This window comes from Macaca mulatta, chromosome 15 (genome assembly GCF_049350105.2).
Source record: "Macaca mulatta isolate MMU2019108-1 chromosome 15, T2T-MMU8v2.0, whole genome shotgun sequence".
In the NCBI taxonomy this organism is placed as follows: Eukaryota; Metazoa; Chordata; class Mammalia; order Primates; family Cercopithecidae; genus Macaca; species Macaca mulatta.
The window spans coordinates 123999549-124026774 of record NC_133420.1 but is presented as its reverse complement, the minus strand read 5'-3'; the positions used below and the strand labels follow the sequence as shown (position 1 = coordinate 124026774).

Genomic DNA, 27226 nt, shown 5'->3' with positions numbered 1-27226 from the left:
CCAGGACTTGTGCCAGCCCGTACCCAGACTTAGGGATTCCCCTCCTCTAGCTCTCTCTTCTCTAGGATGCGTCAACACACACTGCTTGGCTCACAGAAACGTCTTGGAGTTTTGTTGCCCATCTGCCTCTTTATGGTAGCATGACTGGGGTCTCCCTCAAAGCAGGGCTGGGAAAGAAAGAGAAAGGGAGAGAGAGGAAGAACACAGGGATTTCCCCCTGCATTCCTTGGTTCACAGGGGCTCCTTTTCCTGGTCTGTTGGCCAGAGAGACCAAGCTCTTCTTGGAGTTTTTACTGCACATGTCAACTGGGAAGTTGCTTGACAGGGGGTTGCTGGGGGGCTGGCTATCTTTATATCAAAGCTGAAAGGGGCTGGTCACGGTGGCTCATGCCTGTAATCCCAGCACTTTGGGAGGCTGAGGTGGGCAGATCACTTGAGGTCAAGAGTTTGAGACTGGCCAACATGGTGAAACCCAGTCTCTACTAACAATACAAAAATTAGCCAGGCGTGGTGGCAGGTGTCTATAATCCCAACTACTTGGGAGGCTGAGGCAGGAGAATTGCTTGAACCTGGGAGGTGGAGGTTGCAGTGAGCCGAGATTGTGCCACTGCACTCCATCCTGGGTGACAGAGACTCCGTCTCAAAAAAATAAAAATAAAAATAAAAAACCTGAAAGGGGTAGGAGTACAGAAAACTGGGAAACACATGCCTGTTTTGTGACTTCTTCAAGTTTTGTCACCCTCCTTCTTCCAATTTGCCTGCCATTATTTACTTTCCAGAGACCTCAAGGAGTTGGCATTTCATTTTGTTTAGAATTCTTAGTTTTCTTTTTGGTTTTTTTTTTTGAGACAGAGTCTTGCTCTGTCACCCAGGCTGGAGTACAGTGGCGTGATCTCGGCTCACTGCAGCCTCCGTCTCCTGGGTTCAAGCAATTCTCCTGCCTCAGCCTCCTGAGTAGCTGGGACTACAGGCGTACGCCACATGGCTGGCTAATTTTTGTATTTTCAGTAGAGACGGGGTTTCACCATGTTGTCCAGGATGGTCTTGATCACCTGACCTCATGATCCACCCACCTCAGCCTCCCAAAGTGCTGGGATTACAGGTGTGAGCCACCGTGCCCGGCCTAGAATTATTAGTTTTCTTTGGGAGGCTGAAGTAGGTAGATCATCTGAGGTCATGAGTTCGAGACCAGCCTGGCCAACATGGCGAAACCCCACCTCTAGCAAAAATACAAAAGTTAGCTGGGTGTGGTGGTGCATGCTTGTAATCCCAGCTGCTTGGGAGGCTGAGGCAGGAGAATCACTTGAATCCAGGAGGCAGAGGTTGCCGTGAACTGAGATTGCGCCACTGTACTCCAGCCTGAGCGACAGAGTAAGACTCTGTCTTAAAAAAAAAAAAAAATCCTTAGTTTTGATGAGTGGGAGAACTGAACTGTGCTGTGCCTCCTCCATCCTGGCCAGCAAGTAGTCCCAAAACTTAAAAAAAGTTTATAAAATTTAAACTTGAGGAGTTGTTTTGTTTTTGTTTGTAGGTAATCAGGTGTTTTCGTTTGTTTATTTGTTTGAGACAGAGTTTTGGTCTTGTTGCCCAGGCTGGAGTGCAATGGCGCCATCTCAGCTCACTGCAAACTCCGCCTCTTGGATTCAAGTGATTCTCCTGCCTCAGCCTCCCAAATAGCTGAGATTACGGGCATGCACCACCACACCCAGCTAATTTTGTATTTTTAGTAGAGACAGGGTTTCTCCACGTTGGTCAGGCTGGTCTCAAACTCCCAATCTCAGGTGATCCACCCGCCTCGGCCTCCCAAAGTGCTGGGATTACAGGCGTGAGCCACTGAGCCCAGACAGGTGTTCTTCAATATAATTTTTTATCTCCTTTCCTACCAAGAGGGGTTTTTAGAATTGCTTGCTTGGCAGGTGAAGAATCTGCATGTTGTGGTTGTTTATTACTGAATGAGAAAATACCAGATTTTACCTTAGCTTTATTTGTTCCCCAGTTCAATGGTATTTAACCTTAGAATTTCCTAAAGATGCTTTCTAAAAGTTTTTTATTTCTCCAAGTGTCATAGTACTGTATTTGTGAATCCCAAATTGGCTTCCACTTTCTATTTAAACTTGATATAAGATACAGGAAGATTATTTTGTCACCACCCTCTCTCTATTCCAAACAATATTTATATGAAAGAAATTTTAGTAAGAGAAGATATTTTGGAAAAGATTCTGTAATCAACTTAAACTTATGTCTGTTTTTGTTTTTTTGGTTTAAATTCAAGGGGAGGCCAAGTGTGGTAGCTCATGCCTATAACCCTAACACTTTGGGAGGCCAACACAGGTGGACCGCTTGAGCTCAGGAGTTCCAGAGGATCCTGGGCAACATGGTGAAACCCTGTCTCTACCAAAAATACAAAAACATTGTCCAGGGGTGGTGGCATGCACCTGTGGTCCCAGCTCTTTGAGAGGCTGAGGTGGGAGGATAGCTTGAGCCAAGGAGGCAGAGGTTGCAGTGAGCCCAGATCACACCACTGCACTCCAGCCTGGGCGACAGAGTAAGACTCTGTCTCAAATTAATTAATTAATTAATTCAGGGGGAATGTGTACCTTATTTCATTAAAAGCACTCTTTTTAAGTAAATGGATTTTTTAAAAATCAAGCCAAACAAGTATGCCAGCGTGAATTTTTAAAATTTTGATTTTGAAACATGCATTTTCTATCTTGCTGTAGTTTAAAGATAGAATTTACACCATATGGCCCATCAGTAATGCAGCATAAGAAACTGCATCTGTATTCCTCAATAAATGAGAGTTTGTAGAGGTTCTGACCGGCTTTTTTGTAGTCCCCCATAGAGAGGAAGAGCCAGTTAACCTGTTGCTAAGCAACAGTGCTTCACAGACCAGAACTTCTGGACACCAAAGAGAGGGTAGGGGTATGAATTGTCCAAATTTACAAAGGGAAAGGGAGAGTGCAGTGCACAAATGAATAGAAATCCGGGAAGCCACCTTTTGAAAACCAAGCAGAGGCAATTCAAGTGAGTATTACAGAAATAAACCAAAGGCCCAGTTCTTAAGTTCTTCCATGCACATAACACCCATTGAACTCGAAGGAGATCTGCATGTGTGAGGGCCAAAAGATTAACCCCAAAATAGCTCAATGAAATCCAAACAAAAAATAATAGTAAAATGAACTTTTATTTGCATGCTTAAGACTTTGCTGAAAGTATCATCTTTCATAGGTCGTAAAAGAAAATCAACATTTAAGATTTTACTGAGAGATCACTAAACTTCAAATCTGAAGCACAAGAAGTCAGCAAAATTAAATGGCTACCATTGATTTGAGAATGGATTTTCACTTACATTTTAAATGAACTTGCTAACACTAGAAAGTGTTTAAAGAAAAACATGAACATTTCTGTTTTACTTCAGTTGTGAAGAGACTCTAATCTCCATCTCTGTTTAGAAATTCCTAAATGTGCAAATATAGGTTCTTTGCAAGCAGAACCACCAAGTAGTCCTTGGTACACAGAATTTATAAACCTAAAGAAAATATTGAATGGAAAACTTAGAGAACAGTTGGAATGGGAGATACCATTATCCCAAGTCCAGTGGTTGGTTACCAAATAGCTTTTCGATTCTCTCCAAATTAAGCCCACACCAACAATTTTGTATTGTGAGGCAGCTGGTTCTGTTCCTTTTCCTCCCCTGCTCTGCTCTTTCTCTGTCCTTCTATAGCTGCCAGCCTCAGGGGTTGACCCACGCAGGCCAGCTGCACTGATGTCCTTCTCTTGCTTTTGGTTGGATTTCGTTAGCAGGTGAAGCCCAGGGAGCAAAAAGAGGGAGTTGCCAGGTTATTTCTACCTCCACGCCCTCCCGCCCTGTCAAGGACTGAGTCCCAGGAAGATGACAGCTCCAGTGCTTTCTCACCCTTGCTGTCTCAGGCCACTCTGGCTGGCACCTGGGTCCCTCGACATCCCTTGTTGGTTCCTTTAGCCCGGTCCACACCGCTGGAAATAGGCCCTTCATGAGATTCTCTTCTAAATCCCAGAAAAGTGTATCCTCCGTTTCCTGAAGAATCCTGACAAGTACATAAACATTATTTAATTATTAAATAAAAATTAAATAAATAAATTAAAAATATTTAATTTTACATAAGACAAAGCTAAAAGTTTTAGTTTATAATTTTTAAACATAGACAATAAATTTCCCAGAAAGAAACTGCTGACTACCAAGTTTTCATTTTTATTTTTTAAATGTTGGAGAAATTTTCCCAAAAAGATTCTCATCAACCAATCGAATTGTGTTAGCAGTTGTGTTAGTAGTCACAAGAAAAACAATCAGTCATATTAGTATTCTTACTATTGTTCATATTTTATCTTTCAAAAATAGATGCAATGTACAAATACTTCTTAATTAGATATGCTTAAATAAAACATTTCATATTGTATTGATTTGGGTGTATTGCACTTATAGAAAATAAAAAGTTCCTCTTCAAAGTTTCCCTTCTTGTTAAAGAAAAAATCCTAAGTGTTAGAATTAATAGTTTCTTTAAAAGACTAACTTTATGCTAGACATGCTCACAGGCACGTAGTACATTCTACGTGCTTGCACTTTAACCAGGGTATCTGTGCTAGACGTGCTCACAGGCATGTCTCAGCTCGCAGCTTATGCCCCTTCCTTATTTGGGAATGTTTATTCCTTATTTGGGAATCTTATTACTTTTGTAAGTCCTTTCCTAAGCAACTTCCTTTTTTTTTTTTTTTTTTTTTTTTTTTTTTTTTTTTTTTGAGACGGAGTCTCACTCTGTCGCCCAGCCTGGAGTGCAGTGGCGCGATCTCAGCTCACTGCAAGCTCCACCTCCCGGGTTCACGCCATTCTCCTGCCTCAGCCTCCCGAGTAGCTGGGACCCACCCGGCTAGTTTTTTGTACTTTTTAGTAGAGACGGGGTTTCACCGTGTTAGCCAGGATGGTCTCGATCTCCTGACCTCGTGATCCGCCCGCCTCGGCCTCCCAAAGTGCTGGGATTACAGGCTTGAGCCACCGTGCCCGGCCTGCAACTTCCTTTTTTGCTTTGTTTTTCTATTGCCTTTACCTGTTTAGAAAAGTTTTAAACTGTTAGCCAATCGGGTTTTAGTTTAGATTGTGAGGTCTGGCTCCAGCCAATGGAGACAGGATACAGTAGCAGGGACAAACTGCGTGAGGGATAAAAATTGCTTCCCTCCATTGTTCAGGTGTCCTCTCGCCATTGTTCCATCTGCCATAAACACTCTTTCTGCGGAAAGTAAAAATGGCCTTGCTGGGAGAATTAAATTTATGTTCGAGTGCTATTTCTTTGGGGCACTGGGGAACAAGCATTCTATTTCTAAATAAACATTTTTACATATAACAGTACTGAATATAACCATGGACTGTTTGCAAATTATATTGGAATCATGTAGACACATCTTTAATAATGGATAATAGAATTATTACTTTTTCTAGCCAAAAATCAGGAGCAGATGATGTATACAAGTCTGGAATGGAGGACTTTCCATTCTAGTAGAAACAGTGGCCATTTTCAACTCTTCCTTTTGAGACCTCACTAAAATTAAAGGAACAGAATTTAAAAATACGCTATATCTCCAACGATAAAGAGAACAGGAAAGGAAATATCAACAGACAAGGGGATTTGACAGATAATTTTGGAGGGAAGAAGCGGTGGAGCAGAGGTAATTGAGTCGATTGGAGAGAGGCCGGCCTGCAGACCAAGTGAGACAAGGTCCTGGCACCGGAGAGGCTGCTGCCTGGATCCCTCCCCCAACACACGAAATCAAGAAATTGCCACGCCTCTTGCCCCAGGCCAGAGACTGTAGGTTTATGTAGACCATGGAAGGGTAGAGGCTCCGGACCTGGACCTCAGACAAAGGTGAGAGGACAGGCTTTGCGCTAAAGAGAGAGACAGAAAGAGAAAGAGAAAGGGAGAGGGAGGGAGGGGGGGGGGAGAGAGAGAGAGAGAGAGAGAGAGGTGGGGAAGAAGAAAGGAAAGAAAGGAGGAAGAGAGAAAAGGTGTGAAAAGAAAACAAAGTTTGAGGACCTTCTGTATTGGTTATGCCAGCAGAAACAGTTAAGCCATGGAAACTGAGTCACATACATGCTATTTTTCTTCTCTGGTACATGACCTTTGCTTCTGAGCTTTGTGTTGAGAATTAATCACGCTTCCTATTCTTCATTCAAACCTCAACTAAATGACATTGGAGATAGAGACCCTTACCTCTTTGCAATGAATGTTGAGTAACTCTTAAGAGTATAGTCAATGGTGGCCAGCCAACTCGTGTGTGTGTGTTTTATATCCTATATTAAAAAATGAAAAAAATGTTGTAATTCTGGCTGGGCACAGTGGCTCACAATTGTAATCCCAGCCCTTTGGGAGGCCAAGGCAGGCAGGTCACTTGAGGCCAGAAGTTCTAGACCAGACTGGCCAACAGGGCAAAACTCCATCTCTACTAAAAATACAAAAAATTAGCCAGGCGGGCGTGGTGGCGCACGCCTGTTATCCCAGCTGCTTGGATGGCTGTGGCTTGAGAATCCCTTGAACCTGGGAGGTGGAGATTGCAGTGAGCCAAGATCACGCCACTGCCCTCCAGCCTGGGCAACAGAGCAATACTGTGTCTCCAAACAAACAAGAAAGAAAATGTTGCAATTCTGTTCAGCACCCCTGTTTTTTTGCCTATATGATCTTCACCTTTCCCCACACCGAGGAGTGATGATCACCATTCTTTGGTGTCTGCTGCCCTCACCCTTGCGCTTGAATAAACTCTTTTAAGTGGAGCCTGAGACCTCTGATTATTTTAGGTTGACAGGGGGAAGGGAGGAAGGGAGGGCGGGTTAAAATTAAATCTGCATACTAAGCAACAAAATCCTTGCTGCTCTTCTTCAACCCTTTGTTGATTATTTCTGCTGTTAGGCTTCTGTTCCACCCCTAACTCTCCTGGCTACCCACAGGCAGGAGGTTATCTACTGGGAAAATCTCGAAAGACTGTAGAAAAAATGTCTCGGCCGGGCGCGGTGGCTCAAGCCTGTAATCCCAGCACTTTGGGAGGCCGAGACGGGCGGATCACGAGGTCAGGAGATCCAGACCATCTTGGCTAACACAATGAAACCCCGTCTCTACTAAAAATACAAAAAAACTAGCCGGGCGCGGTGGCGGGCGCCTGTAGTCCCAGCTACTCCGGAGGCAGAGGCAGGAGAATGGCGTAAACCCGGGAGGCGGAGCTTGCAGTGAGCCGAGATCGCGCCACTGCACTCCAGCCTGGGCGACAGAGCGAGACTCCGTCTCAAAAAAAAAAAAAAGAAAAAATGTCTCAAATTCTGGTTTTGGGAGTCTTCCAAAAAAATTTTTTTTTTTCTAATTTGGCTTGCCTCTTGAATATCCTATAGAGAAGTCCCAGACTGACAAGCCCGGGCTGTCTTCCCAGACACTCCACTGAGCTGTCAGTCTCTCCCTCTGGAAGGGGAAAAGACCACTAAGCATCACCTGTTATTTGAAGAAAAGATGCTACACTACACACGGACCCAAATGAACAAATATCAGGAGAACAGAAGTTAGGGGAAGCAGCAGTGATGAAGAGAACAGAACAAAAGTTTTGTTTTTAAAAATTATTATTATTATTATTATTTGAGACCGAGTCTCACTCTGTTGCCCAGGCTGGTTTGCAGTGGCATGATCTTGGCTCACAGCAAACTCTGCCTACCAGGTTCAAGTGATTCTCATGCCTCAGCCTCCCAAGTAGCTGGGATTATAGTTGCCCGCCATCACGCCCAGCTAATTTTTGTATTTTTAATAGAAAATTAGTTCTATTTAGAACTAATAGAAAATTAGTTCCATGTTGGCCAGACTGGTCTCAAACTCCTGACCTCAGGTGATCCACCTGCCTTGGCCTCCCAAAGTGCTGGGATTACAGGTGTGAGCCACTACGCCCAGCCAGAATAAAACTTTTAATATCTTTTCTTAATACCACACCCAGCCAGAATAAAACTTCTAAAATCTTTTATTTCTGTCAGCAGACAAATAAAATAAGGCATTACATTCATGAAACACAACAGGTATTAGAATATAAGAGAGAAGAAAAACCTCAAACAAAATTGTGGCAGCTGAACTAAAAACATCAAATAAGGATTGGAGTGCAATATTAAAGAAATTTCCCAGGAAGCAGAACAAAAAGGAAGTAAAACAGAAAAGGCTAATAGAGAAAGTGCAATTAATTCAGATAATCAATCCAGAAGGCCTGATACCTGACTGAATAGGGTTCCAGAAAGAGGAACAGAGAAAAAGGATGTGAAGAGTGGGCGTGATAATAGTACTACTAACACTATTGTTTGTTCTTTGTCTTCAAGAAAACCTGTCAGAGGTGCAGTGTATGAGTCTCTGGATTGGAAGGGCTCGATAGATGCCCAGCATGACAATGAAGAGGACCCACATCTAGACATATATTGGCCTGAAATTTTCATATATTTGGGATCAAGAGAAAATCCTGAAAGCTTGTAAATTAATGCTGTTCAATACGGTGGTCATTAGCCATGGCTGACTGTTCAGCACTGGAGATGCGGCCGCTCTGAATGGAGATGTGCTGTAAGTGTAAAGTAGACACTGAATATTGTTGGGCTTAGTAGAAAACAAAATAGTAAAATGTCTCATTAATAGTTTTCATTCTGAAAATATGCTGAAATGATTATATATGTATTTGGAGATGAAGTCTCACTCTGTTGCCCAGGCTGGAGTGCAGTAGCGCAATCTTGGCTCACTGCAACCTCCACCTCCGCGGTTCAAGCGATTCTCCTGCCTCAGCCTCCTGAGTAGCTGGGACTGCAGGCGTGCGCCACTATGCCCGGCTAATTTTTGTATTTTTAGTAGAGATGGGGTTTCACCATATTAGTCAGGCTGGTCTTGAACTCCTGACCTTGTGATCCACCTGCCTCGGCCTCCCAAAGTGCTGGGATTACAGGCCTGAGCCACCATGCCCGGCCAAAATGATATTTAAAATTTTTTAAATATTGGGCTAAATATAACATATTATTACAACTACTTCCACTTGTTTCTTTTTATTTTAAGGTAGCTCCTGGAAAATTTTAGATGACATAGACGGTTTCTGTTCTGTGTCTGTTAGACAGTGCTTTGCAGAGAGAAGCAGATAGGTCATGCATAAGGATACTGAGGTCAGAATGACAGCTGACTTTCAGCAGCAGCTCTAGGAAACTGAAGAAAAATGATCCCCATATTCAATGAGAAATAGTTTTCAACCTTAGTAGTCTACATTCTGCCACACTTTCAGTCAACTGAAAGACACTTAGAGACATGCAAGCATGCAAAAGTTTACCTTCTTTGCTCTCTCCTTGAATGTTCCTGAAGGAAGTGCCCAGGAAAATAAACTTGTAAACCAATGGCATGGAAGGCATGGGATCTAAAAGCAGGACGTCAAGTATAGGACTCTGAGCAAGTTGTGCAGCAGGTCCGGGAAGCAGACAAGCCAGTGCAGAACAGGAAGTCAGGAGGCTCAGTGGGAAGTCACGGCACCAGTGGATTTGCTGACATACGGAGGCTTCTGGCTCACTGGAAGACAGGTATGCAGACAACAAAGTTATTTTTTGAGAGATGATAATTTAAGAAAAAAGTTGTACTCTTCCTGGCTCATGTGAACAGTATCGACATGACACAAATAATAATGTGAACTCAAAGACTGTGGTATGCTTACACCAGGGGAATGGGGGAGGGAGAGCAAAGTGCACTTGAGCTAGATGACATCTGTCAAGACAGGGAGGAAAAAGATAACGTCTAAAATAAATAACAGCACATGCATATTCCTTAGGAATTGGAAGGTAAATTGCAGAAGAAATGGCTTAACAATTTGTACATGGTTTCTCGTGACTTCTTATGACAGTTTAAGACCAGGGAGCAATAGGGAGGGGAGGCGCAAGGGATGCTATTTTGTTTCTATTACTATTTGATTTTTAAAAACTATACACATCAATTAATATGATAAATATTATAATTTAAGTTTTTATTTATTTATTTATTTATTTTAGAAAAAACAGCAACAAAAGCAAGTGCAAAAAACAGCAACAGCAAAAAGCTCTATTAGACATCATTACATCCGTAGTACTATGTGAGGCTCTGTGGGGGATTTTTTAAAATGTAAATAACCAGTAGGCTTATAAATAATGCAGCGAGTGTGAAAAGCATCATTGTCAGGTCTAATAATAATGTATGTAGACGTCAGTAAAGTATACTTTTGCTTCTAGTACTTCACTTGCCTCATGATATCCGTCAAGCTTTTGAGAAGAAAGTACAGGATCTGTTAGGTTCTTTTTGTTGCTGTTTTTTTGAGACGGAGTCTCGCTCTGTCTCCCAGCCTGGAGTGCAATGGCGTGGTCTTGGCTTACTGTAACCTCCACCTCCCGGGTTCAAGTGATTCTCCTGCCTCAGCCTCCCAAGTAGCTGGGACTACAGGCACATGCCACCACACCTGGCTAATTTTTTGTAGTTTTAGTAGAGATGGGGTTTCACCATGTTGGTCAGGCTGGTCTTGATCTCCTGACCTCAGGTGATGCACCCATCTCAGCTTCCCAAAGTGCTGGGATTACAGATGTGAGCCACCGCACCTGGACAAGGATCTGTTAGGTTTTTAACATAGCAGTTTACCAGATGCTTTCCTTGATCAGCCTGCATCTGTCAAACCACTGAGTACCACATGTGTCCACAAAGACACCTCTGAGAGGGGCGGGCACTGACAAGTTCCTGGAGTCAGAGGCTGGGCTGGGCTGCTACCTGATTGACTATGCAACCCTGGACGTGCACGTCCCCACATGCTTTGAATTCATCCCGGATCACATGAGGCAGTACACGGGGTATGGCAGATCCTTTTTGGCATCCTTCCCCAAGTCTAAATTTCTTTAGTGTCATTCATTTTTCTGATTTTGTAATTGTTTCTAGTCTGTTTTTCTGATTTTAAAGCAATATACGCTCATTGTCAAAATTTTGTAAAATCCAGAAAAGTATGATAAAGAGAATTAGCATGCTGAGCCCTACTATTCAGCAGCAACCACCAGGAACATTTTGAGATACGTATTAATCTATGAGTATCTATAAGTGTGAATTCTAAAGAGAATATGTAGTAGCCATGAAATCATGTTTTCAACAAATATTCCAGGATATGGGAAGGTACTCACGCTTTCATTTTGAGTATAATATACATTAGTTGTAGTGTGTGTTGTGGCTATATAGTATTCTATCTTGTGAATAAGCTATACCATATGCTATGAATGAACCAAATCATTATTTGTGGACGTTTCCATTTGTTTTCAGTGTGTTATTATTATTGTTGCTTTTTGAGACAGGGTCTTGCTCTGTTGCTCAGGTTGGAATGCAATGGTGTGATCTCGGCTGACTGCATTCTCCGCCTTCCAGTCTCAAGCAATCCTCCCACCTCAGCCTCAAGAGTAGCTGGGACCACAGTCGTGCACCACCACACCCAGTTAATTTTTTTTTTTTTTTTTAAGTAGAGATATTGCTCTACCATATTGCCCAGACTGGTCTCAAACTCCTGAGCTCAAGCAATTCCCCCTCCTTGGCCTCCCAAAGTGCTGAGATTACAGTGTGTTATTATTGTAAATAACACTGTAACAAACATCACTGAGCATCAATATATTTCTGTCTACTAATTTCCTAAGGATAAATTTCCAAATTAGAATTGTCAGGTCAAAGAGTCTAACTATTCTTATCTTAGTCCTTTGATGCCCACTGCCAGATTCCTCCCAGGAAAGGTGGCATCATGTCACCACCCTAATACCATGAATGGTGTGCCTGTTTTCTACTCTACCCACACCAAGTGTTATCATTTTCAAAAATTTGCTCAACTGATGGATCAAAAATGGTAGCTCTTATTTTTATTGAGATTGAGGTGTTTTTTTTTAGTTTAGTTTTGTTTTTGAGATGGGGTCTCACTCTTGCACAGGCTAGAGTGCAGTGGTGTGATCACAGCTGACTGTAGCCTCAAACTTCTGGACTCAAGCCATCCTCCCACCTTAGCCTCTCAAGTAGCTGAGACTGCAGGTACGGCTAATTTTTTTATTTTTATTTTTAGCTAATGCCTGGCATATATATATATATATATATATATATATATATATATATATTTATATTTATATTTATATATTTGGAGGTGGAGTCTTGCTATATTGCCCAGGCTGCTCTTGAAACCCTGGCCTTGCCGGGCACGGTGGCTCACGCCTGTAATCCCAGCACTTTGGGAGGCCGAGGCGGGCGGATCACAAGGTCAGGAGCTCGAGACCACGGTGAAACCCCGTCTCTACTAAAAATACAAAAAATTAGCCGGGCGCGGTTGTGGGCGCCTGTAGTCCCAGCTACTCGGGAGGCTGAGGCAGGAGAATGGCGTGAACCCGGGAGGCGGAGCTTGCAGTGAGCCGAGATCGCGCCACTGCACTCCAGCCTGGGCAACAGAGCGAGACTCCGTCTCAAAAAAAAAAAAAAAAAAGAAACCCTGGCCTCAAGTGACCCTCTCTTCTTAGCCTCCCATAGTATGGGCATTATAGGCATGAGCCACTGTGCCTGGCTGAGATTGAGGTTTTAAAATATATCTTTTTGGCCATATATGTGTATTTTCAAGTAATTTCCCACTCATGTCTTTTGACACTTTTTATATTGAGGTGTTATTCTCTTATTTCATAAAAGCTCTTTTTACATCAAGTATAATAATGCTTACCTTATATAATACGTTTTAGTTAAAACATATTAAAAGATCCTCTTATCTTTCCCAGTTTGTTGCTGTCCTATTAAAAGGATTTTTTTTTGTTTTTAACGTAGAGGCTTTCTTAATTTTTATTTTTAATGTAGAGCCTTTCTTAAATTTTATCATGTCAATTAAGTTTTTCCTCTATGGTTTTTTTTTTCCTTTTATGCTTGAAGGGATATTTTTCACCTTGAGATCAGGTAAATATTTGCCTATATTTTCCTCTGGTTCTTCCCTGGTGTCGCTCATATTGATTGATCTGGAATTTACTGTAGGTATGGTCTATCTAACTTATTTTTTTGCACCTAGTTAGCCAATGTACAAATCCCTTCACCTATTTATTTTTAAACGTTAATGTATAAAAGTAAAAGTAAAATGGTAATGTATAAAAGAGTCTAGTGTAAGTCATTTCCACGTACCTGTCACCCAGCTTAGTAATTATCGACTTATGGCCAATTTGGATTTATCTGTGTCCCCTTCCCCTCCTACACTGGATGTTTTTAAAGCAAAATTCAGGCATCGTATAATTTTCAGCCACAAATTTTTCAGTATGAGCTCTAAGGACTGTCTTAAATAAGGACTCTCTTAAAGGCATAACTACACTACCATTATCATACCTAACATAATATCTGGTCATTGTTCCAGTTTCTTTGATTAATACTTTATCAACTTTAAAAAATTCTTTTACCACCAAATAAAACTGAAATTCTTGCAGTAAAACAATTTAAAACTTAGGGTGATTAAAAACAGTTGGCAACCTGGTTGGTGATGGGATGGGTCAAATTGAGGGGGACAAGAACTCAGAAAGCAGGCAGTTGTGTAGGATCAGAGCCGGCACAGGCAAGGACCCAACAGGGGGCAGTAGTAGAAGGTCCATGGAGCCCACTGGTGTCTGATCCTGCAGGGAAGGGGACGCAGAAAGCAGTGGCCCAGGGTGGGACCAGAGTCAGGGCTCACTCCTGTGAAAGCAGAGTTCCAGTCCTAGAGGAACTGTGGTAATAAGAAGGACATCAGACCAGGACCTCCATGTGATACCAAAGCTAGTGGTCTAGTTATTAGATGTGGACTGCAGTGCTGGGGCTTGTGCACAACTGGACAAGGCCTAACTCTGTTTATCAGAACTAGATTTCAACATCAGAGTTGAAGGAGAAGCAAGACTGACCTAATGCTGACTGGGTAAGCTCTTGTTCTCTTTATGGACAGGATGATCTCAGAGTTGAAATGAGTCAAACATATCAAGTAGAGATAAGCATAGAGATTTCAGTGACCTGGACACATGATCCATAAAACTTTATCTTCATTAGTATTAATGTTCAGATCATAGTAAGTAGACTAGCCACTTTTGTGGGCTGAATCGCTTCAACCTCATCTGCCATTCTCCTTACTTTGTTCCAGCCACACTGGCCACCTTACTATTTATAGATTTGGCTAGGCATGGTCCTGCTGAAAGATCCTCTTATCTGGTATTTTTCCAAATAGCCAAGTGACATAAATTCTCCTCTCCTTCAGATCTTTGCTAAAATGTTGCTTTCTCAATGAAGCCCTCCTTGACGACCCTATCAAAAATCCTAACCCGTGCTAGCTACACCCTTTCTTCTTTCGCCCCACAGCAGTGATCATATCTGGGATCAAATACTTTGCTTATTTGTTATAATAGTATATATGTTGCTTGTTTGTTTTTCCCTCTTCCCTGCCCAAATATAAATTCTGAGAGGACAGGGTTTTCAGGTGTTATTAACTGCTTTATCATCAGTGCTTAGAACTGTGCTTGGCATATAGTTAATTATCAAAAAAAAATGTTTATTGAGTGAGGAAATGAATGAATGAGTAAATGAATGGAGGCAGTTTGGAAAAGTTCGTATGCAAGTATTTTATCAGTCAGGATTCCAAGAGGAAATAGATGGAACACTGAAACGGGGTAATTAGGCAGAATGTAGGCTAAAGCATTATTTGCAAAGGTGTGGGCAGGATTAAGGGGTGGTGCGGCAGCATTACCGTCCCTAGGCCTGAATAGAAAAGAAAGAATAATTGAGAATCTTAAGGGAGCAGTGGTCAGAGGGGGTCATATGAAGAGTTTCCCATAAAGGTACACAGTCAACCCAGGTTGACCCAGCAGGGAGGGAGGCAGGGGAATAAATACCCATCCTCACTCTCCTACACTCTAACCTTGTGCTAGTGCCGCCCATTGGCAAACCTAATAGGAAACCAGAGGACAAAGAAATCCATCAGTGAAGTCCATAAAGACCAGTAGAACTGTGGGGCACAGAGTAAGGTGGAAAGGGATAAGGACAGGACCTGGAGGGAAAAGAGAAAATAAGCACAGCAAGTATTTCTAGATACCTGGTTAAGTAGAGCATTATGCTAGGCCTGGGATCTTCTTGTGGTGAAATTCTAAAACGATTATCCAAGATCTCCAGTCCTAATCTCCAGGACTGTGAAAGACCCATAGCTAACACCATGCTGTATGGTGAAAGACTGAAAACCTTCCCCCTAATATTAGAAACAGGACACTGAGACAGGCATTTGCCACTTCTACAAAACATAGTGTTAGGAGTTCTAACCAGAGTGATTAGGCAAGAAAAATAAATAAAGGACACCCAAATTGTAAAGAAAGAAGTAAAATTTTCTCTGTTTGCAGTGAAAAATAGGTTTTAAAAGACTCTAAAGACTCCACGAAAGGCCAGGCATGGTGGCTCATGCCTGTAATCCCAGCACTTTGGGAGGCTGAGGGGGGTGAATCACGAGGTCAGGAGATTGAGACCATCCTGGCTAACACAGTGAAACCCCGTCTCTACTAAAATATACAAAAAAATTAGCCGAGTGTGGTGGTGGGCGCCTGTAGTCCCAGCTACTCGGGAGGCTGATGCAGGAGAATGGCATGAACCTGGGAGGCGGAGCTTGCAATGAGCGGAGATTGTGCTGCAACACTCCAGCCTGGGCGACAGAGCTAGACTCTGTCTCAAAAAAAAAAAATTCCATGAAAAAACTATTAGAACTAATAAATGAATTCAGCAAAGTTGAAAGATACAAAATTGATACACAGTAAATCATCTGCATTTATCTACATTAACAATAAACAATCTGTAAAGGAAATTAAGAAGACAATTCCACTTAGAATGGCATAAAAAAGAATACAATACTTAGGAATAAATTTAACCCAGGAATTGAAAGACTTGTACACTGAAAACTACAAAACATTGCTAAAACAAATTAAAGAAGACAAAAATACATGGACATAGATCGGAAGATTTTACATTGCCAAGATGAAAATATACCCAAAGTGATATATAGATTCAGTTCAGTCCCCATCAAAATACAAAGGCATTTTCTTTTGTAGAAATAATAAAACCCATTCTAAAATTCATATGGGAATGTAAGGAAACCCAAATAGCCACAACAATCTTGAAAAAAGCAGAGCAAAGTTAGAGTGCTCACATTTCCTGATTTTGAAGTTTACTACAAGTCTTTAGTAGTCAAAACAATATGGTGCTGGCATGAGGCAGACATATGGACCAAAGGAATAGAATACAGATTCCAGAAGTAAACTCTCACATACATGGTTTTGAGCAGGGTGAAAAGACCATTCAGTTGGGGAAAGGACAGTCTTTTCAACAAATGGTACTAGAAAAGCCAGATATCCACATGCAAAAGAATGAAGTTGGACACTTATCTACTAGTATATGCAAAAATTAACTCAAAATATATCAAAGATCTATGCATAAGAGCTAAAAACCACGAAATTCTTAGGAGAAACCATAGAGAAAAAGCTTCAAGACATGGGATTTGACAGTGATTTCTTGGCCATGGCACTAAAAGGATAAGCAACAAAAGAAGAGATAAATCGGCCTTCATCAAAATTAAAAACTTATGCATCAAAGGACACAATCAAAAGAGTGAAAAGGCAATTTATGCCATGGAATTTTGCAAAGTATATACCTGATAAAGGATTAATATCCAGAATATATAAAGAGCTCCTATAACTTATCAACAAAAAACAATTTCATCAAAATTTGGAGTTGAATAGACGTTTCTCCAAAGAAATACAGATGGTCAATTAGCATATGAAAAAGTGTTCATCCTCATTTGTGATTAGGAAAATGCAAATCAAAACCACAATGAGATACCACTTCATACCCATTAGGGTGGCTATTATCAAAACAAACAAACAAAACCAAAAAATAACAAGTGAGAATGAGGAGGTGGAGAAATTTGAACAGTCAACATTGCTGATTGGGATGTAAAATGGTGCAGCTGCTGCAGGAAACAGTTTGGTGATTCCTCAAAAAGTTAAACATAGAATTATCATATGATCCGGTAATTTCATCTTCTAGATATATTCCCAAAAGATTTGAAAGCAATGATTCAAATAGATACTTGTATGCCAATGTTCATTGCAGCTTCATTCACGATAGCCAAAAGATGGAAAAAACCCAAACTTTGATCAACAGATGAATAGATAAACAAAATATGGTATGTACATAAAAAGAAATATTATTCAACAATAAAAGGGAATGAAATTCTGACACATGCTGCAATATGGATGAAAGTTGAAAACAGGCCGGGCGCGGTGGCTCAAGCCTGTAATCCCAGCACTTTGGGAGGCCGAGACGGGCGGATCATGAGGTCAGGAGATCGAGACCATCCTGGCTAACACGGTGAAACCCCGTCTCTACTAAAAAATACAAAAAACTAGCCGGGCGAAGTGGCGGGTGCCTGTATTCCCAGCTACTGGGGAGGCTGAGGCAGGAGAATGGCGTGAACCCGAGAGGAGGAGCTTGCAGTGAGCTGAGATCCGTTCACTGCACTCCAGCCTGGGTGACAGAGCAAGACTCCGTCTCAAAAAAAAAAAAAAAAAAAAAAAAGAAAGTTGAAAACAATATGCTAAGTGAAATAAGCCTGTCACAAAAGGACAAATACTGTATGTCTGCATTTATATGAAGTACCTACAATTGACAAATTCATAGAGAGAAAAAAACAGATCACAGTTACCAGCGGCTGGAGAAGGGGCAAGTTGGCAGTTATTGTTTAATGGGTACAGAATTTTGGTCTGGAATGATGAAAGTCTTCTGGAAATGGATAGAGATGATGGTACCACAACATCGTTAATGTAATTAACGTCACTGATTGTACACTTAAAAATTATTACTATGATAAATTTTATGGTGCATCTATATATAAAATATATACCACATATATACCAAATTATATACATATATAATCACAGTAAAAAAGAAAAACACCTGAAAACAACATTGTCCCTGCCCCACAGGGAGGACATTCCTTGCCCTCAACTGCAGCCACACTCCCTGTTGGTGAGGGAAAGGGTATCCACCATTCTCCTGACACTGCCTGGCTCCTCCAGCTGGCTGTATGTATCCCCATTTCAGGGACCCATGATTGATGCAGCCCTCAACTGGCTAGTCTGTTACATCAGTCAAAGATGTTATATAAACCAAAGTTGCCCTGGGTATATTGGCCACTAGTGTTTTTATTGATTAACAATAGGCTGAGATCCATTCATCGACCTCAAATTTTACACATCCAGCTGTTTTAAATGTAGCCCAGATAAGCATATTTTTAGTCATTTACAGGTCACCTGCTTTGCCTACTCCACAAAACCATATCCACCATCTATTAGCCATGGATAAGATGAACTTTGAGGCTATGGGGACCCCCAGCCACTGATGCCCTTGGGAGCTCTGACCCAGATCCTCCCTACCGGGCTGTTGTGTGACATCGCCTAGATGTGCAAGCCCCGTCTCTCACACCCTGTACCCAGGAGCTCCCCCATCTCTCACATCCTGCCCCCAAGAGCTCCCTTGCCTTCCTCTCTTTTAGTACGGTGTTTTGACAGGCTCATGCCTGAGGGGATTCCTCTGCGTGCAGCCTTCTTAGAGCATCTCCCAAATAAAGCATGTGTGTGCTACTGTCACTTTGTGGTCATATTTTTTCCTCTTGATCAGCTCCTCAATTCCTTGAACCTGCAATACTGTCCTGACCCAGGCCTGTGTGTAGAGAGGGTTTTGTGGGACAGCAGTCTGCTGCTGCGGGTATGGAATTAGACAGCCTGGCCTCCAGCTTCCCCATCCTGCTGCTGCCTGGCTGTGAGCCTGAACCAGGCACTCAACTTCCCTGAGTTCTTATCTATAAACAAGAATAATAAATGTGCCTACCACGAAGGGCTGCTGTGAGGATTAAATGGACTATGTACATAAAGAGCCTGAGCCAGAATCAGCACTCAACAAGTAATAGATGTGGTTTTTTGTGTGAATCAAAGGTTATGCAGGTTCCCCAAGGTTCAGCTGGGTAGGGTTTTAACATGATCTCGGATGCTTGTCAGATAGTTCTCTAGATAAATCACTTGAAAAGCCTTGCGCGCGCACACACACACACACACACACACACACACACGTTGTCTGCACTGTTTTTTGATCTGCTTTTTTCAACATAACAAAATACTGGAATGAAATTTAATGAAAATCACACAACTAGATCATTATTTTTGTGGGTTTTTTTTTTTTTTTTTTTTTTTTTTTGAGACGGAGTCTCGCTCCGTCGCCCAGGCTGGAGTGCAGTGGCCGGATCTCAGCTCACTGCAAGCTCCGCCTACCGGGTTTACGCCATTCTCCTGCCTCAGCCTCCGGAGTAGCTGGGACTACAGGCACCTGCTACCTCGCCCGGCTAGTTTTTTGTATTTTTTAGTAGAGACGGGGTTTCGCCGTGTTAGCCAGGATGGTCTCGATCTGCTGACCTCGTGATCCGCCCGTCTCGGCCTCCCAAAGTGCTGGGATTACAGGCTTGAGCCACCGCGCCCGGCCAACTAGATCATTATTATTACTGTGATTGCTATTGTCTTGTCGCCCAGGCTGGAGTGCAGTGGCACCATCTTGACTCACTGCAGCCTCAACATCCCCTCGTCAAGGGATCCTCCCACTGCAGCCTCCTGAGTAGCTGGGACCACAGGCCGGTGCCACTATGCCGGCTAATTTGTATTTTTAGTAGAGATGGGGTTTCACCATGTTGCCCAGACTGGTCTTGAACTTTGAGGCTCAAGCAATCCGCTCACCTGGGCCTCTGGGATTACAGGCGTGAGCCACCATGCCTGCCATAATTTTTAAAATAGTTACATTGTATGGTGATATACAAAGAAATATTTAATGAATTGCCTATTTTGGGACAGTTAAGTGGTTTTCCATTTTTCATTATGTAAAAATATTAGGTAGTAAAGGTATGTTTTTATTTATTTATTTATTTTGAGACAGAGTTTCATTCTGTCACCCAGGCTGGAGTGCAATGGTACGATCTCAGCTCACTGCAAGCTCAGCATCCCAGATTCAAGCAACTCTCCTGCCTCAGCCTCCCGAGTAGTTGGGATTAAAGGCATGCACCACCACACCCGGCTAATTTTGTATTTTTAATAGAGATGGGGTTTCACCATGTTGGTCAGGCTGGTCTCGAACTCCTGACCTCAGATGATCCCCCTGCCTTGGCCTCCCAAAGTGCTGGAATTACAGGCATGAACCACCGTGCTTGGCAAAATGTGTGTGTATTCACAATATTATTGCCATGTCTGATTTTTTTAGAATACATTTCTAGAAATGGAATTACTGGATCAAAAGATATGCCTATTTTAAGGTTTTGATTCCTAGTAATGTTGGAACATTACTGAAGGTAATTTACCAAGAAACCAAGTTAGTAGATTTTGGAATGTATTCTCGTCTAAAAAAAAATTGTGGTAAAATGCACATAACATAAAGCTTACCATCTTAACCATTTAAAAATGTACAGTGCAGTGGCATTAAGCACATTCACACTGTCATGCTCCCATCGCCATCATCCATCCACAGAACTGTTTTCATCCTGTAAAATGAGAATGTGTACCTATTAAAAATAACTCTCAAATAAGTTGAAAATTTATGTCAACAAATAGATCTGCATGGATGCTGATAGAGCTTTATTGATAATTACCAAAACTTAGAAGCAACCGAGACGCACCTCAGTAGGTGAATGGATAAATAAACTGGCCTGCAAAGCCTCTTGACAGTCTGCAAAGCCTCTTACGGAACCAAGAGAATCCATAAGTGGCCCTGTGACCCCCTGGGACTTCCTCCACTGCAAACTTGGAGGAAGTCCATACAAGGGAATATTATTTGGTGTTAAAAAGGAATGAGCTACCAAGTCATGAAAAGACAGAGTTACCTTAAATGCATGTTACTAAGTAAATGAAGCCACTCTGAAAAAGCTGCGTACTCTATGATTTCAGTCATGTGATATTCTGGAAAAGGCAAAACCATGCAGACAATAAAAAGATCAGCAGTTGTCGGGTTGGGTGAGGGATAGAGGGATGAAGAACTGGAGTACAGAAGATTTTTAAGGCAGTGAAAATACTCTACATAGACCAGGCACAGTGGCTTATGCCTGTAATCCCAGCATTTTGGAATGCCAAAGCAGGCGGATCACTTGCGGTCAGGAGTTCGAGACCAACCTCGCCAACATGGTGAATCCCCGTCTCTACTGAAAATACAAAAATTAGCTGAGCGTGGTAGTGCGTGCCTGTAATCCCAGCTACTGGGGATGCTGAGGCAGGAGAATTGCTGCAACCTGGATAGCAGAGGTTGCAGTGAGCTGAGATCATGCCATTGCACTCTAGCCTGGGCGACAGAGCAAGACTCCATGTCAAAAAAAAAAAAAAAAAAAGAAAATACTCCACATGACACTGTAATAAGGGATACATGTCATTATACATTTCTCCAAACCCATAGAATATACAACAAGAATAAATCCTAATGTAAACTCTGGACTTTGAGTGACAGTGATGTGTTAATGTAGGTTCATTGGTTGTAACAAATGTACCATGCTGGTGGAGAATGTTGATGGTCAGGGATAGTGTGCACGTGTGCAGAGGATAGATGGAAAATCTCTGTACCTTACTCTTAATTTTGCTGTAAACTTAAAACTGCCCTAAAAATAAAGTCTATTTTTTTTAAGTTAAGAAGAAATAAAGTCCTTCTCAGACAAACAAAAATTAATTTGCTGCTGTTAGACCTTGCAAGAATTGTTAAAAGAATTTCTTCAAACATCAGCAAGATCGTGGAATAGGTGGCCCCCAGTTTGCATTCCTCTACAGAATCATCTGGCAGCCATCCACAGATTAAAGGGCCTTTGTGAGAGCTTTGAGATCCAGGTAGGAGACTGTGAAACTCCAGAGAAGTCTAAGACCCAGAAGAGCTCCTTTGAGAAGGCAAACCTGTACTCCATGAGCTGGTTCACTGTATATGGTCCCAGCTGCAGACCGAAGCAGCCCCCTCCCCCTAAGGACTCTGTGTCAGCCCTAGTTTGCTGTGGTCCTGCAGCCCATCCCATCTTCCAAGAGAACCAGAAGGAGCCATGCCCATTCGTGTCCCCAGTAACAGGCCAGCTGGCCATGAACCCAACTGTGGATCTGTAAGTGGCCCTGTGACCCAGATCCATCCCTGATCTCAGTCCGGCCTGACCAGTGACCAAGTAACACCCACTTGTGTCCCTAATAGCAGGACCAACAACCTCAGTTTTGGCTGTGGACACTGAAGTCAGTCCTGGTCATGAACCCTGTAGTGGCTTTGACACTCAGTACCAGTCTCTGCTGTGGTCTGGAGGCAGTCCTGTCCACTCAGGGATCTGATAGGAGACACAGCCACCTGAAAAGTAGTGGGCCTGCTTTTCCGGCCCAACTGTGGACCCTGAAGCAGCCCTGTGACTCAGCTCCAGTCCTGGAGGCTGTTCTTCCCACACACAGACCCAGTGAGAGCCACACCTGTCTGCACCCTGATAACAGGCCTGCTGCCTATGGCTTTGACTACAGACACAGAAGTGGCTCTATGACACGGCTCTAGCCCCACTGGACTGATATGCCAGAGGAAGTCCTGTCCACCTGAAGCTCTGATAGGAACCATGCCTATCTGTACCTATGGTAACAGGCCTGCCAACAACAGACCCAGCTGTGGATTTGTAAACAGCCAAATTACCTCGCTCAAGCCCAGCTCATCTGTGATCCTGGAGACAGACCTGTCTATCAGTCCAGGGACCCAGCAATGTAAAGACCCAGGAGGTCTTTATCTGCCCAAACCAGTCTGTAAAACAGATGTGTTTGTGCCTTTAAATGCATAGACATTTGTAGCAAGGCTACAAAGAACATGAAGAATCATGCAAATATGACATCACCAAAAGAGACTAATATGGTTCCAGTACTGACCCCAAAGATGGAAAACTACAAATTGACCAATTATTCAAAATAATTATTTTAAGGAAGCTCTGTGAGCTACAAGAGAACACAGAGAGACAACTCAACAAAATCAATAAAAAATATATGAATAAAGCAAGAAGTAAACAAAGGGACATAAAGCATAAAAAATATTAACAGAAATTCTGAAGCTAAAGAATACAATGAATAAAATGAAAATGCAATAGAGAACATCAAGAGTAAACTTGTTCAAGCTGAAGAAAGTACCTGTGAAGTTGAAGACAGGCCATTTGAAATTATCTAGGCAGAGGAGAAAAAAGAAAAAAGAATGAAAAAGAGTAAAGAAAGTGTATGGGATTTATTGGACATCATCAAGAGAACTAAAATACATGTCACAGAAGTCCCAGGAGAAGAGATAGAGAAAGGGGGAAAAGCTTACTTTATTTATTAATTTTTTTTAGACAGAGTCTTGCTCTGTTGCCAGGCTGGAGTGCAGGGGTGTGATCTCAGCTCACCGCAACCTCTGCCTCCCAGGTTCAAGCAATTCTCCTGCCTCAGCATCCCGAGTAGCTGGGACTACAGGTGCCCACCACCACGCCCAGCTAATTTTTGTATTTTTAGTATATTCAAGGTTTCACCATGTTGGCCAGGATGGTCTCAATCTTTTTACCTCGTGGTCTGCCTGCCTCAGCCTCCCAAAGTGCTGGGATTAAAGGCGTGAGCCACCACACCCAGCCAATTAATCAATTTTTAAGGCTAGCCAGGGCCGGACATGGTGGCTCACATCTGTAATCCCAGCACTTTGGGAGGCCAAGGCGGGTGGACCACTTGAGGTCAGGAATTCGACACCAGCCTGGCTAACATGGTGAAACCCCGTTTCTACTAAAAATACAAAAAATTAGCTGAGTGTGGTGGCATGTGCCTATAATCCCAGTCACTCTGGAGGCTGAGGCAGGAGAATCACTTGAACCCAGGAGGTGGAGTTTGCAGTGAGCCAAGGTCATGCCATTGCACTCCAGCTTTCGCAATGAGAGTGAAACTCCATCTCAAAAAAAAAAAAAAAAAAAAAAAAAAAGACTAGCCAAGTGCATAGTGAGAAGGGGGAAAACAGTAGAATAAGGGGTTCTATCTGTAACTGACTGTGAACCATCAATTGAGATAATTTGCTACCATCAGACCAGCCCACTAAGAAAGGTTTTAATTAAACCATCAAAATTAAAGGCAAAGAAAAAAGTTTGAAAGGAGCAAGAGAAAAGTGATGTATCACAAACAAGAGAATCCCCATAAGACTATCAGTGGCTATCTCAGCAGAAATCATGTAGGCCTGGAGAGAGTAGAATGAAATATTTTAAATGTTGATAGAAAAAGTAAAGGTCAACCAAGAATATTTTACCTGGCAAAGCTGTTCTTCAAATTGGAGGCAAGATACTTTCCCAGAAAGATTAAAGCTGAGGGCATTCATCACTAGACTTGCCTTACAAGAGATGCTAAAGGGAAGTGGGCAGGAGGGGCCAAGATGGCCAACTAAAAACAGCTGCTGTTAGAAGTTCCCACTAAGAACAAAAACGGTGAGTGAATCCAGCACCAGCAACTGAGGTCTTCAGTTTCTCTTGTTGGGAATGACTAGGGGGTTGATGCGACCTACAGAGAGTGAGGAACACAGGGTGGTGTGATAGCCTTCCTGGGAGCCACACAGGGCAAGGGGAGCTCTCACCCACAGCCAAGGGAGGTGGTGAGTGACTGTGCTACCCCGCCCGGGAAACCACGCTTTTTCCGCAGATCTGTGCAACCCATGGATGAGGAAATCCCCCTTGTAAGCCCATACCATCATGGCCATGGATCCCAAGCACAGAGCTGTGCAGATTCTCAGCAGCCACTGAGCTGGAGACTGCCTAAGACTACCAAGTTCCCGGGGAGAGGGGCAGCCATCATCACTGCTGCTGCCTGCTGCCTAAGATGACTGAGCTCCTGGGGGAGGGGCGACAGGCTTAACTGCAGCTCCAGTCTGTCGCTTTTCCCCTGCTGGAGCCGAGAACACTACGCAGTTGGACCCAGGAGGAATTCCCCACAGTGCACCACAGCGGCCGTGGCAAATCGTAGCCAGACTGCCTCTTTAGGCTGGACCCTGACCCATCTCTCCTCACTGAGTGGGGCCTCCCTGCAGGAATTTCAGCAACTCCAAGCAGAGGTTTATGGACAGAACTTTGATCTCCCTGGGACAGAGCACCTGGGGGAAAGGGCAGCACAGTCTCTACAGATCAGCAGACTTAGTCTTTCCATCTGTTGGCTCTCAGGAATCTAGGCAGTCCGGTCGAGTGGGATTCCCCGCAGGGCAGCACACACCCCTCTGCCAAGGGGCAGTCAGAATGCTTCCTTAAGTAGGTGCCTGATCCCATGCCTCCTGACTAGGTGAGACCCCCTAACAGGGGTCGTCAGACACCTTATACAGGTGTCCCACCGTCATAACGTCGCTGACCTTCTGGAATGGAGCTCCCAGAGGAAGGAGCAGGCAGCCATCTTTGCTGTTCTGCGGTCTCCACTGGTGACACCTCCAGGTGCGGAAGGGACTGAGGTGACCAGAGTCTGGAGTAGACCCCCAGCAAACTACGGCAGCCCTATGGAAGAGGAGCCTAACTGTTAAAATAAATAAATAAATAAACAAACAGAAAGCAACAACAGCATCAATAAAAAAGTCCCCACAAAAACCCCATCTAAAGGTCAGCAATGCTAAAGGTAGTTCTTCGAGCTGAAATGAAAGGTTGCTGATTAGTAACATGAAATCATATAAAAGTATAAAACCCAGTGGTTAAAGTAACATAGAGTCAAATTCAAATTACTCTAACACCATAAAGGTGTTGTGTAAATCACTTTTAACTGTAGCATAAAGGCTAAAGACAAAAGTATTAAAAATAATTATTGCTAGCCAAGCATGGTGGCTCATGCCTGTAATCTCAGCACTTTGGGAGGCTGAGGTGGGCAGATCACGAGGTCAGGAGTTCAAGACCAGCCTGACCAACATGGTGAAACTCCATCTCTACTAAAAATATAAAAATTAGCCAGCTGTGGTGGCGTGTGCCTGTAATCCCAGCTACTCAGGAGGCTGAGGCAGGAGAATCACTTGAACCTGGGAGGCAGAGGTTGCAGTGAGCTGAGATCACACCATTGTACTCCAGCCTGGGTGACAAAGCAAGACTCTATCGCAAATAAATAATTAAATAAATAAATAAATAAATATTCTATAATCATTTATTAACAGATACACAATATTAAAAAGGTAAATATTATGACATTGAAAACATATAAAGTAGGCCGGGCGCGGTGGCTCAAGCCTGTAATCCCAGCACTTTGGGAGGCCGAGATGGGCAGATCACGAGGTCAGGAGATCGAGACCATCCTGGCTAACATGGTGAAACCCCGTCTCTACTAAGAAATACAAAAAAAAATAGCCGGGCGAGGTGGCAGCGCCTGTAGTCCCAGCTACTCGGGAGGCTGAGGCCGGAGAATGGCGTGAACCCGGGAGGCGGAGCTTGCAGTGAGCTGAGATCCGGCCACTGCACTCCAGCCTGGGCTACAGAGCGAGACTCCGTCTCAAAAAAAAAAAAAAAAAAAAAAAGAAAACATATAAAGTGAGGGAAAAATAAAAGTGTAGAGTTTTTGTATGTGATCAAAGTTAAGTTGTTATCAGCTTAAAATGAACCATTGTAACTATACCATGACTTATATCAGACTTATGGTAGCTGCAAAGCAAAAACCTATAGTCAACACAAAAACCAGAAAAGAATCAAGCACGTCTCTACAGAAAATCATCAAATCACAAAGAAAAGGCCAGGCGCAGTGGCTCAAGCCTGTAATCCCAGCACTCTGGGAGGCTGAGACAGGCGGATCACTAGGTCAGGAGATCGAGACCATCCTGGCTAACATGGTGAAACCCCGTCTCTACTAAAAAAAAAAAACACAAAAAACTAGCCGGGCGAGGTGGTGGGCGCCTGTAGTCCCAGCTACTCCGGAGGCTGAGGCAGGAGAATGGCGTAAACCCGGGAGGTGGAGCTTGCAGTGAGCTGAGATCCGGCCACTGCACTCCAGTCTAGGCGACAGAGCCAGACTCCATCTCAAAAAAAAAAAAAGAGAGAAAAAAATCACAAAGAAAGACAGCAAGAGAGGAAGAAAGCAACAAATATACTCTGAAACCACCAGAAAATAACAAAGTAAATCCTTATGTATCAATAATTACTTTAA

General features: G+C 42.9%; 1 protein-coding gene across 1 annotated transcript in view; it reads right to left on the bottom strand.

Moving 5' to 3' along the window:
- Positions 1 to 3167: 3167 nt before the first annotated feature.
- The window catches only part of LOC106993690 (uncharacterized), an 88542-nt gene continuing 64483 nt past the window's right edge, over positions 3168 to 27226 (bottom strand). Inside the window, exons 5-6 of the mRNA XM_077966431.1 lie at positions 9343 to 9575; positions 3168 to 4067 (exon numbers count right to left, since the gene is read on the bottom strand). The gene's annotated coding sequence lies outside the window, so the exon portion shown is untranslated. The remainder of the gene's footprint in view (positions 4068 to 9342; positions 9576 to 27226) is intronic.